This window comes from Arvicanthis niloticus, chromosome 12 (assembly GCF_011762505.2).
Source record: "Arvicanthis niloticus isolate mArvNil1 chromosome 12, mArvNil1.pat.X, whole genome shotgun sequence".
In the NCBI taxonomy this organism is placed as follows: domain Eukaryota; kingdom Metazoa; phylum Chordata; class Mammalia; order Rodentia; family Muridae; genus Arvicanthis; species Arvicanthis niloticus.
In genome coordinates, this window is record NC_047669.1 from 470,001 (window position 1) to 482,678 (window position 12,678).

Here is a 12,678-nt window from a genome sequence, read left to right on the forward strand (position 1 = left end):
GTACACTGCTAAAATGGTCAAAGTAATAAAATGATCAAAATTCCTAAATCCAGCCTCAAGTGCTGGTGAGATCCTCTCTAACAAGCACTCTGTGAATGTGAACTAACAGTAGGAATGTACATGGCTATAATCACTTCAAGAAAATGACACTTTTCTACAAAGCTGAACATATGACAAGAAATTATAACTTCTTGATTTTATTTAGTTTAAGCAATGTTTACTTAAACTTGTATGCAATAATTAGAGCATTTATATCTTTGTGTGTGTGTATACATACATGAATGTGTGTACATGCTATGTTACATATGTAGAGGCCAGACAAAGAGCCTTAGTCCCTCAGTTGTTTATCCTCTTGTCTAACTGTTTGAGACAGGATCTCTTGATCATGTTGTACATGCCAGAAGCTCATAAGCTTCTGAGATTCTCCTATCTTTGCCTCTTCACTCACTGGAGGAGTGCTAGTTTTACAGATGTATACAACCACATTCATCTTCATCTGGATCCTAGAACTCTAAACCCTGATCTTCATGTTTATGTAACAAACACTTAGTAAAATGTTTACTGAGTATGTTAAGCCATCTCACCTTTGTTTGTGTGTTTGCTTGCTTGTTTGTCTGTTTGTTTATTTTAGACAGGGTCTGGTATAATCCATGATGGCCTCTAGATCAGTGTGTCGCTGAGGATAGCAGTGAAGTCCTTCTCTTCCTGACTTGACTTCCCAAGTGCTGGGGTTTCAGGTATGCACCATCATAACTGAGTTGTTCAGACAGATTCATTTAAGATTACCAAACCTGGTAACAACCAAAATAAGCCTTCAGTTGGTATATGATAAGCTGTTCTGCATCTTGAAAGGGCACTATTTTCCTATGTTAAAAATAAGTGGGCTGTCAAACTGTAAAAAGATAGAAAAGAACCTTATATGTATATTATTAAACAAAAAATTCCAACCTAACAACGATATACACCATATGATCCTAACCATATGGCATTCTAGAAAAAATAACACTGTAGAACAGCAAAAAGATCAGTTGTTCCCATGGGGTAAGAGGAGAATAGGATACATAAGCCCTTCCATGGGGCTGCTTTCCCTTTGAACCTACATTTTAGCTGTTTCACCCTCCTGCTCCTTCAGGCATGGTCCATCCTATGTCCTTCTCATGGTAGACTACCCTCTTCTCCCTCTCTTGCAATTCTTGCCTGGGAATCCTGAAAGTCCTACCTCTGACCCTCTGATCCTCTGCCCAGCCATTGGCTGCTGGCTCTTTATTGATTAGTCAAAAATGCAACTGTTGGCAGGGACCCGCAACAAACATGCTAAATTACATGTAAGCAAAAACTAAATCCCCAACAGCCATCTGTTGAGGGCCAAGGCTCCCATAGCTCTTTTCCTGGTCTGAAGAAATTAAAGACACCCCACTAGGAGCTTTTCCCAAGTTGACTCCCATACCTGTGCATGTCTCTCTAAGCATCTTTCTATGTTTTTCTCTGGTGGTCTCTTGGATTAATTGCCTAGTGGAAGAGAACAGAAGGAAGTGCATCTATACCATTCTATTGGGACAAGAAGTTTATCTAAGTTTTGAGGTTATACATATAATGCAAATGTCCAAGACATTCAGTTTGTAGAACTGGCAATGTATTTTTATAATGCCATTGTTGAAAAATATACATACTAATTTATCTCATTATTACAGATGTCCTTGGGATTTATAGCATGTTTTTATAACTAAAATTAAGTTCAAAAGATGAAGGAAGTGTGAAAGAAACGCAGGCTTAATGAGGCATGTTGAGTGATTTCTCTCACATAAAATAACATCAAATCCATTGTTGCTTTGTTTCACCACAAAGCTTACTGAGGAGGTAGGAGGATATGAAGAGTTTAGGGAAGAATGGAGAAGGCAGAACAAAAGACTGGCAGCAATGGGGGATCAAGAGTTTCCCTGACATCACATCCACAGAACCTCCAAGGAGAGCAGCAAATACTGGTTACACCTGTATCTGCAGAGAAGAAGCTATGAGACTTCTCCCTAGAATAAGACTTTTCTCCTTAGAAACCCCCCAAGATTTATGATGATGGCATCTCCAGCCAGAATAAGAATACTGAGCAATCATTTGTCATCCATAGTTTAAAATAATAGTAAAGTCTAACCAATCTTAATGAATAAATGCTAAATTCAATGAGAAAATGAATGATGTGTTCCTTTAAACATTTTATAAATTTAAGTTAGCTTAAGGGAATGATAAAATTTCAGCGGTAAAGCATCAAACACAAACAAAAATGCAGAAACTATTACTAGATCTCCTAATGAGTTTATATTCTGATCTTAATGTACTCAACAGAGTGTCTAAGGACTAAAGTGTTTACTTTTCTTGTACTGAATGAAGGTTGGAAAAGGATCTTGCCATTCTTCCTGGTCTGAGTAATTCTCACACAGCAGTGTACAGTGAACAGTTTGGCTTCATTTAGCTCATTTGTGATTTTTATGTAAATGAACCTCTGTATTATTCTATCCTTTTAAAAATTAAACAATTTCCTACACTTTGTGTTCAGTGATTCCCTAAGTTTATCTCAGATTTAAAAAGTTCATGCCCTCAAAGAGAAAGGTGCAATCTGAGCACAGGTGTTTGCAGAAGAACAACAGAACATGCAATCAGGTTAAAAGTGCGCAAAAACCAAGCGAACAACACTGAGGAAATGTAAACAAATGTGGTAAAAATAATCCTATGACTCATGACACAAAGGGCACCTACCTCAGACAAGATGTTGTATGGCTCTGTAGCAGCCTACAGTTCTCATTGATACCTACATATGTTAAGGCAGAAGCTGGAAGTATGGAAATGGCAGTTCAGATACTCAAGGTCAGTGGTCATTCTGTCTGGGTACACACTTCAAAGCTCCATCCTTATTAGTTCACAACTACAATGCAATCCTAGAGAGCCATAGAGTCTAAAAAATGACAGTTGTGCTATCAGAGGTCATCAGTGAAAGACTGATGATTCATAAACAGAAACCGACACAACTGTGATTAACTCACGCTTTGTCACTAAATTGAACTATTTAAGATAGAAGGGCATAATAAATATTTTTAAGAAATCAAAATCCCAAGGAGACTTAAATGGGCAATTTGATTTGATTCTACATTTCCCTCAAAGGAGTCTGAGCCCTTTGAACACAACGAAGTGGATGCTTTGGTATACTTAGTGCATGAGTGACTACAGCCCAGGATTCACTGTTAGAACCTAAAAATTAGAAAAGACAGAAAACTGACACAAGAGGAGCAAGGTGCAGAGTAAGAAGCTTGACAAGGAGCACAACCATGGCCTGAAGAACTCGGTAAAGAACTTTGCAAAGAGATCAGGGAGCTATCTCTCTGTGCTTAGCAATCAAACCTCCATGGCTTTACAGAAAGCAAACTGTGTTGAGAAATTTTTGTTGTTTTTATTTAAGTTTTGGTTTTCGCTTATTTTGCCCTTGTTACCAACTGTGAGATCAGGGGGTCTGTAATAAACATATCAAGATTTTAACAAAGCATGTTACCAGATGTCTCCCTTATCGCCTTGGAAAGATGTGATATGTGAGTAGATGTGAGTAGTAGAATCTAAAGCCAAAGGATGATGAATGAGGTCAAGGTCACCATGCAGAGCAGTTTCCAGCATGAGCAGCAGCTGTTCTCATCCTCTTACTCAACTAGAAAGAAGACTAGGGGAATAACAGGATGCAGTAGGAGAACAAGAATGTGAGCAAGGATAGCAGAGTACCAGAGCACATTTAACAATTGAGCATAAGCAGATTACGTAAGACTTCATATTTTAAAAATATAAAAAAGTAGAAGATAATTTTGCAAATGTTAATAGGAATGCCCCGCTTACTTCAGCTCTTGTGTAAAATATGTATACATTTAAGTAAAAATTAATTATTTTTTTAATTTTTCTAATAATAACCTAAGTTTTTGGTGTGACTTAGCTCAGCTATTAAAGTGCTTGTCATGCAAGAAAAAGGCCCAATGCCTATAAAAATACAGGATAGGCATTGCAACTCTCCTGTAATTCCAACCTAGGAAGGCAGAGACAGGATTTCCCAGATCTGGGAGCTGGTAGATTGATTGAGAGACCTTGTTTCAAAGGATCAGGTAGAATGGCAATAGAGAAAAAGTTTCATCATCAACTTCAGGTCTTGAGAACATGAACACACGTGATCACACATTTGCACTCACATGTTTATAACCATGCACACCACACATACATATGCTTGAAGAGAAAACGCTAAAATAAATGTTTCAAATGCTCTTTACATTATAAAATATCTGTGCTTTTTCTGTCCTTTGTAGTAACATAGGATAGATACCATCTGTCCCTGTATCCTAAAAGCATGAGCACCTCATATGGTAGTCTTTTTAGTGTGCTGAGGGTTCATAAACATCATAACATTGCCGTTGCTGGACTCTGGTTTGTAGGCTAGATTCTCACTTTGTGTTTGTGTGTGAAACAAAGAGTTGGGATGATGGCACTGGACAGTGGGAGGACCTGAGCTGGATTTTTGTTTTGTGAGTAAAGTAATAATCACTTTGGAAGAGTGGACTCTCAGCACCTACCTACTTTCTATTCAGAATAAAAGAATACAAACAAACATATCACATGCCCTTTCCACTGTTCCTCTCACAAAGTGATGGTGATGAACTGCTATGTTCTGATTGCTTTTAGTTTTCTTACATGTCCATTCTCTGTTTCATGAAACCATTTGCAAACATGTTATACCTAGAATTCTCCTGGATCGTGACAGCTCCCAGATTCCATGTATCTTTGACACTACTGACAATTCTAAGACTAAGATGCTGCTCTGTTGTTGGTGGTAGTTTTTTTTTTTTTTAAGTGTCTTTTCCATAACTTGACAGGAGGTAGAAAGGTAGATTTCTCCTGAACAACAACAACAAAAAGCTTCAACAAGTCACTACCCAGATGAGGTTTATATATAAAAAAAAGACTCAAACAAACAAGAGTAAGAACCTCTCTGGGAGCCCTGGACAATCCCACATTGGTGCTTCTCCCCGCTTTCTTACACACACACACACACACACACACACACACACACACACACTTTATGCCTCACCAACTGTCTTCATTATAGGATCAAGATAAGTTAGGTAAGGCAGATTGTATGACCTCATCTGACCTGACATTTGTCTGTCATGCTGAGGCAGGAAAGTGACACCTATTTGACAAAGGTATCCTTTACATATGTTCTTTGCTCCACAGGGATGCCTCAATTGTGTTAATAGCACAAATTTTTATAGCACACATTATCCAACTTTTCAAGGACTTCCACTTCTACCTCTTTTGTCTTTTTGAAAATAGCCAGATCACAAGGCAGCAGGTGCTGCTCACTTGAGTATTAATACTTCAATATACAACTCTGTCAAGCCACATGTCAGTCAAGAAAGCCAGAGTCTTATGCACATCCACATTTGTGCCTATACATTTGTGTGTCCTGCGATTTGAACTCTATATGAATATAATGTGGATTTTGATGAGTTTTCTTTATTTTAAGCTTTATCTTGACAGGTCTTAGCAGCTGAGATGAACAAACAATCGATCAGCCTAGAGCAGTGACTCAGAATGAAACACCCTAACAAAACACAAGTACTTCCAGATGTAGTCTACGTGAGAAAGCAACAAAAAATGAAGGCTGTTGTCCAAAGTATAACACACACACACACACACACACACACACACACACACACACCATACCACCTTCCTCCTCCCTTGGAAAGAACTATAAGGGTCTGGAAGTCCTAGGACAAGAAGTCATCATGAAAAACTCCAACTATATCCTATATCCAATGCATATGTTTAGCCCCAAGGATAATGCCATATATTATAAAGAACACCAATGCCCTTATCTCTCCTGTACACATTTGTCTGTATGTGGATATATACACATTTGTATAATACTGAGGCCACCAAGTATCCAGATTTATTATTCTCCATTTTATGCATTTGAACCCAGAGCTATCCCAGAGACCAGAAAATTCCAGCAATTCTTCTGTCTCCATCCCTCATAGTTCTGGGGTTACATGTCTGACTTTTTTACATGGGTGCTGGAATCTGAACTCAGATTCATGCTTATTCAGCAAGTGCTCTTATTCCCTCAGCATATCTCCTACACCAGACACAACAATTTTGGATATTAGATATATAAAGATATGGTGAACTAATAACATCTTCCCATGTGAAGTTCTTCTTTCATTAATCTTTTTCAGAGAAAGGGAAGAATGCCTTTTCAGCCACCAGGAAATCCTTAGGAATTAATTGTTTATATTCTGCACATCCTGACATTCAGCTGCCTATAATATACTTTCATCTTGCTGAGGACTTTCTTATAGCAAAATGAAATTTCATATTACTTTAAGGATAATCACACAAATTTACTCTTTTTTCGTTTACTGTCAAATTGTACTGTATATTTTCTAACTTTGTTTGGTTTGTTTTTTGTCTTGTTTTGGTTTGGTTTTGCCTTCCTTGACAACAAGCATGTATTGAAGTTTCAGGTTGCTAGACTCTATAGTTTCTAAAGTTCAGTCTAGAAAACGTTCTTTCTTATTCTTTGCAAGGCTCTTATGTTTGAGATTTGTGAAAGGAACTGGAATAGGCAGATCCAATGGATGAAAGAGATATGACTCCAAAGGCCACTGTCAGCTCTAAGACTGATAACTATTGTCAACTTGATTGAATTTAGAATCACCAAGGAAACACTTCTGAGTATGTCTGTGATCAAGTTTAATGTTCAATAACAGGGTCCAGATAAAACATCTTCAGCTCTTAGGTCAGCTTAACTAAGGAGATACTTCACACTTGGCACTGTGACAATAGGTATGGTATTTGAAATGCAATATCCCAGACACCAAAGGCTGAGAGTTATAAAATATGGATTTATTTGAAAGGAGAGAATGTGTCCTCAGGACAGAATATGCACTAAAGATGCCTGCATTCCCAGGTTCAATGCTATGGCATACAGAAGCCACTGAAGCTATAGTATAAGGGGTCTGAGATAACAGCAGCCATCTACAGTTAACACATGATGCTAGTTTTGTAGGCATTCAATGTTCATGGAGGTTCTTACCAAGTCTGCAAATGCTATTGAGGATGAGCAACATGTGGCAGCTTTATATTATTTGTAAATAGACACAGGCCACTGGGTGAACTGTAAAAGTAAGTTCTAATTAGAAATGGAACTTTGGGAATATTGGAGAACCCAGAACTATCAAATGTTTACCTAACCTACAGTACATTGAAGCATGGTGATCTTGAAGACAAGACTCCAAAGAAGAGGAACAGACGGAGGTACCAGAGTGTTCAGAATTGACTTCATTCCCTAATTCATTCAGCTAATGCTGAATGCTGAGAAAAGTTCTAAGTGCCTGCTGTACTTAGACCTCTGAGAGCTATGTGGGCAATTTTACTGTGGGTACAGAGCAGGAAGCTGGGAGCTGTATCAGGAGCATTTTACCTCCAGTCTTTTCACATTCATGCAGCCCATGTGTGTTTGACTCCAGTGTTCAGTTTTGTCCTCTTCATTCCAACCCACACCATATTTCATAAACCGAGAGTCACAAGAGTCAGAAGACCCTGATTTTAAATAGCCTATTAAAGACTGAGACAACCTCACAACCTAGAAATATGACTGGCAACAAGAAGGAGCAGTAGAGATGGTGGAGTTCTCCATGCAGATATGACTTAAAAAGACAATTCTTATTGGTAGGACCCGGTAAATGAAGGAGAACAAGATATGTATTCACAGCCTTTTGACCTCTCTAAAAGCTCCAAGCACCATAAAACTGGCCTCAGAGTAACATCCAGACACCAGATTTTACAACTTCTTATTACTCACATCTTTTTTTCATCCTTAGTTCTGCAGATACATTCTACCCCCAGGAGCCTGTGCCTCTGCAGCTTAGGATGGGTAAGGACCAATGGCTCTCACCATCTATTGTGTGTATCTCACACTCTCCTATCCCATCTTAGGGTCACACTAAGGTTATTTATGTTTGGCCCCAATGAGAACATCCAGAAGTATGTCTCTTTAGTGATTCTAAATCCAATCAAGTTGACAATGGTTATCAATATCAGAGTTGAAGGTAATGTGGAGATATCCATATTCACAGAAACTATAGTAGGACCATATGCAGTGGTCTTTGATGTTGCCTTTAGAGCCATATCTCCCTAGTTGCATAGTGTAAAATAGTTTTTTAATCTTTAAATAATATTTACAAATGTTCTAAAAATGAAAAGACAGTTACAAGTAGCAAGTCAAAGTGAAATTCTTGCTAAGTATCTTGTTTCTAAAACCATGAGAAAAATCAAAAATTCTTTTATGAGTGCCTATAGTCAATGTGGTCAATGGCTTAGGTACATTTTAGTTTTCTGACAAAAGAGCAAAAAAAAAAAAAAAATTCAGTCAAAGCTCAGGGGACATTAGTAGTACTCAAATGTGTCTTCTCTGGCTTCTCCGAAATGATGAAGACAAGCTTATGTAAAGTCAGGAGCAAAACACGGATGGAAAAGGCAGCTCTCTTCTTACGTAACAAACAGACTCACTCAAGCACCATTCTCTAGGTAAGGTGTCTGCCTCTGACTCCTAAAAGATCTATGACTACCCACACCAGATCCTGAAGGAGTCATGCAGGGTGACAGAGGGTGGAAAAGTTATGTATTATCAGACCCTGTATAATCAAAGAAAAACTTGTCCCCACTTACTTGCTTACCAGGTCATCAAGCCAGTAAGAGCCGAATATGACTCATTCAAGCTGAAAAGTAATTCATAAAGGGGATTGCCTGGTATTCAGGGTGATGCCATTTACCTGTTGAGACTAGACCTGTCTGTCAGGCAGCTGTCTACTTTTGCCTTGGACAGGCATCAAGGAGACATGCCAGGCACACTCCAGCTTCATCTGCCACAGGGTGACTAAGACATTTTTAACTGAGCCTCACCCTCTGACCCCTCCCAGTCCCTGTGCCCTGCTTCTCCACAACCCAACTTGCTTAGAGCAAAGACAGGAAGGACAGCAAACAAAGGGAGGAGAAGGCCAGGTACCAAGTACTGCTCTGAGAATTCCTAGAGCCACAGTAAGTATGTAAATATTTCCTGTTATATGCCCTCATGCCTGAATCACATACCAAAAAAGGAAAGGAATTTCTTTCCTTCTCCCTCTTCCTTTCTCCTTTTTTATTTTCCTTTCCCTTCTTCCTTTCTCTTATATTTCCTCAGTGAAAACAGAATGACTTACACTAAGCTTTTCCAACAACAAACTCTGAGCCAATTCTCAGGATGCATGAAGGCAGCAAGTACACTGCAATGTGAGGGCAATGTGAAGAACAGTCAACCCTGTGTGAGAAAGTGAAGTGGTCCAGGACAGTGTCCTGAGATCTGAGCCTATGCAGACTGAGCACATAGCTGAGTAAGTGTGATTAAGTCAATGACGAAAGGACTGACTGAGTATGAAAAGAAGCTGAGTGGGTTTTTTTGCACAACCAACAATCTAGGTATGGAATCAGCCTAGCCTTCTCAGAAGTCACACTGGAGAAAAAAATGTTAAGTGGAAAAGGAGCAGCAGGGTGGATGCTGCCTATACATTCACAGACCTTGAATTTGATAGAAAAACAAAGGAAAACTTTGGGGATCCAATGCCTTTTAGAAGTATAAAAATGAGGAAGACAACATCTCCTGCTTTCTGCTTATGTCTGACTAAAATTACTGCTGGCATGTTTAGACTCTTCCTTGTTCACCAAAAGAGGAAGGAGAAATAAAAAACCAAACCAAAACAAAACGAAACAAAACAAAATACTAAATTGGAATTTTCAACCTGCCACCATCTGGCTATTTATTTCGAATCTGAAAGTCCTGAAGAGAGCAAACAACATTGAAGATCCTCTGAGGCTTTAGGAGAAAGGAGGCCACAAGCACCTTGTCACCAACATCTGGAACTGCTTCCTTTCCCAAAGCCTGAGACCTCATAGCTCTCTCCAATTCCTAAATACCAACCAACCAACCAACAAACAGAAAAAACCCCAATTTAGTAAACTTAGATTTCTAACGCTGCATCTTATTTTATTGAAGTAAAATAGACACAAAGTTGATCCAATAATTTTAAGACTACAATGTGAAGTTTTGGTAAATCTGAGCATGTCCTCCCTCGGCATCACACCGTATTCTATCTGAAGTTACATACTACGTGACACTACCTAGAAACAGGCGTCATTTTACAGCTACCACAAAAATTAATTCTCAGAGCTGCTGTAAGTGGACTCATAAAGTATATTTTATTTAAGGTCTGACTTCATCAGCATGTCTTTGAAGTTTTATTTTATAACTAATAATTTTTTTATTCATTATCCTTATCTGGCTTATTTCCAAAATTAAATTTTATTTTATTTTTACTCTTATGGATAAAATTACTAAGCATATTCTTATTCTGGATGTTTTATTTTTTCATTTTTCTTGAGATGTACAATGGCTGTTTTGAAGCAAATGTGCGTTTATCTTATAAGAAGCTTTCAAGTTGTTTTGTGAAGCATTTGTACCACTTTCTACTCCCATCATCCTCTTGACTTTAGCCATGTGCTAACGGCACAAAACCGCGGCTTCCTGTTCTTTTGTTACAATTTCTGCAGTCATAGGGTTTTTCACATTCTCATGCCATTTTGGGACTCTTTAGTAAAATTTATGTTTTCGATTCTTTCATATACAGGTAGTTAATTAAAAAAAATTTCAGGTTGGAGAGATGGCTTCACTAAGAGCACTGTCTGCTCTTCTAGAGGTCTTGAGTTCAATTATCACCAACCACATGGTGGCTCACAACCATCTATATGGGCATCTGATGCCCTCCTCTAGCTTGCAGATTTACATGCAGTTAGAGCACTCACTCATGGGCATGAAATAAACGAGTAAATCTAAAAACAAATGTATAAAATACAAAATTTCTCTTTCAGATTGAACTTAGATGAAATCCTGCTCTGTGTGAGTGTATATGTGTACATTGAATGTGTGCAAGTCTCTGTGTGTGTATGTGTATGTATGTATGTATGTATGCACATGCATTTCCTTTTTAACTTAGAACTTCTCTTTTCTTCCCCAAACTCTTTACTTACTAAAAGACTAATGTATTAGTCAGGTTTTCTAGAGTAAGAGAACTCATAAAACTAAATGCACAGTTGCTTCAACACAACCATTCTATATGCCAAGAGAAATTGAATAATAAAAAAGACCAGAATAAGAATATTCTTAGCAATTTTATCCACAAAAGAGGATGTATTAGAAAGACTTAAAGTCTGTGATTCAAATAAACCAACTGTGGCTGCTAATGATCAGAATGTCCAAAATCCAGTAGTTTTTTAGTCCACGAAGCCAGATGTTTCACAATATGCTGGAATCCTGACATAATAGGCTCTGGTGCCAGGGAAGAAACAGAATTGCTAACGTTTCTGCAGCAAGTAGGGAAATAGGAAAACTTCCTTCTTCCATGTTCTTATATAGGCTTCCAGGAGAAGGCCTGGCATGATCAGAGGTTGGTCTTTTTAACTCAAAAGATATGGACTAAAAGTGTGTCTGCTTACCTAAAAGATCTGGATTAGAAGTATATCTTCCCACTTCAAATTAAGCAAAAATCCCTCAAAGGGTGACACTCTATTTTGGGGTTTTAGGTAATTCCAGATGTATTCAAACTGATAACCAAGAATAGCCATCACAATTTCACCCCTGGTCGGTTTGGCACACAGTCGTATCTCCTTATGTTATGATTAACTTCCAGATAAAAACAATAACCAGGTATTATAACACCCAAACATAATACAACTATTCCACATGAGTTTCATATAAATTATTTATTTAACCAGGTCATAATTATGCCTAACAATACCTCACACAACTACAGATGAACTATAAATTTATAATAGGTGGCAATGTCCCTTGAGGGGTATTCTTTTAGTATCAAACTTAAATATTATAACTACTAATATTCTCTTAATTGATGTTATATCACATGATAAAAAAATTGAGGAAAGAAAACACAAATTTATTTATAAACCCATTCTTAATAAAATATAAGGGAAACACTGGTGCTTTTAGCCTTAATTTTAATTATATTTTCTGCAAGTCCTTAGCTAGTACTTATCATTACTTTTCTCTACTACCTATTCTGTATCTCTCCCACCCTCAGCAAGCACAGCAGTAGGTCTTGATTTTATTTTTATGGATAATGACCCATATGCTCATTCCTGCCATGCCTGTCTTTGCACTTTGTCATCCTACATTAACATGGTGGCACCAAAAGATGTCCTACATTATCTTCTGCCTTTCAGATGTGATATTTCTTACCTCCATTGTTTTTTCCATGTTTTTATTGGATATTTTATTTACACTCCAGATGCCATCTCTTTTCCCCATTCCCCCCCCTGAGAAATCCCCCATGCCATGCCCCCTTTTACTTTTTGCACTTATACATTTTTTAAAAAATGTTAATCAAAGGCTTTATAAGTTAGGTATTGCTCAATCAGAGGTGTAACCCACTACCCAACCTAGATATATCAACTATCTTTGACTGGTGGAGATACGTGAACATCTGTCTCCCTGTCTCCCCCCTCTTTCTCTCTCTCTCATCACCTAGCTTCTCCCCTCTTTCTTCTCCTCCT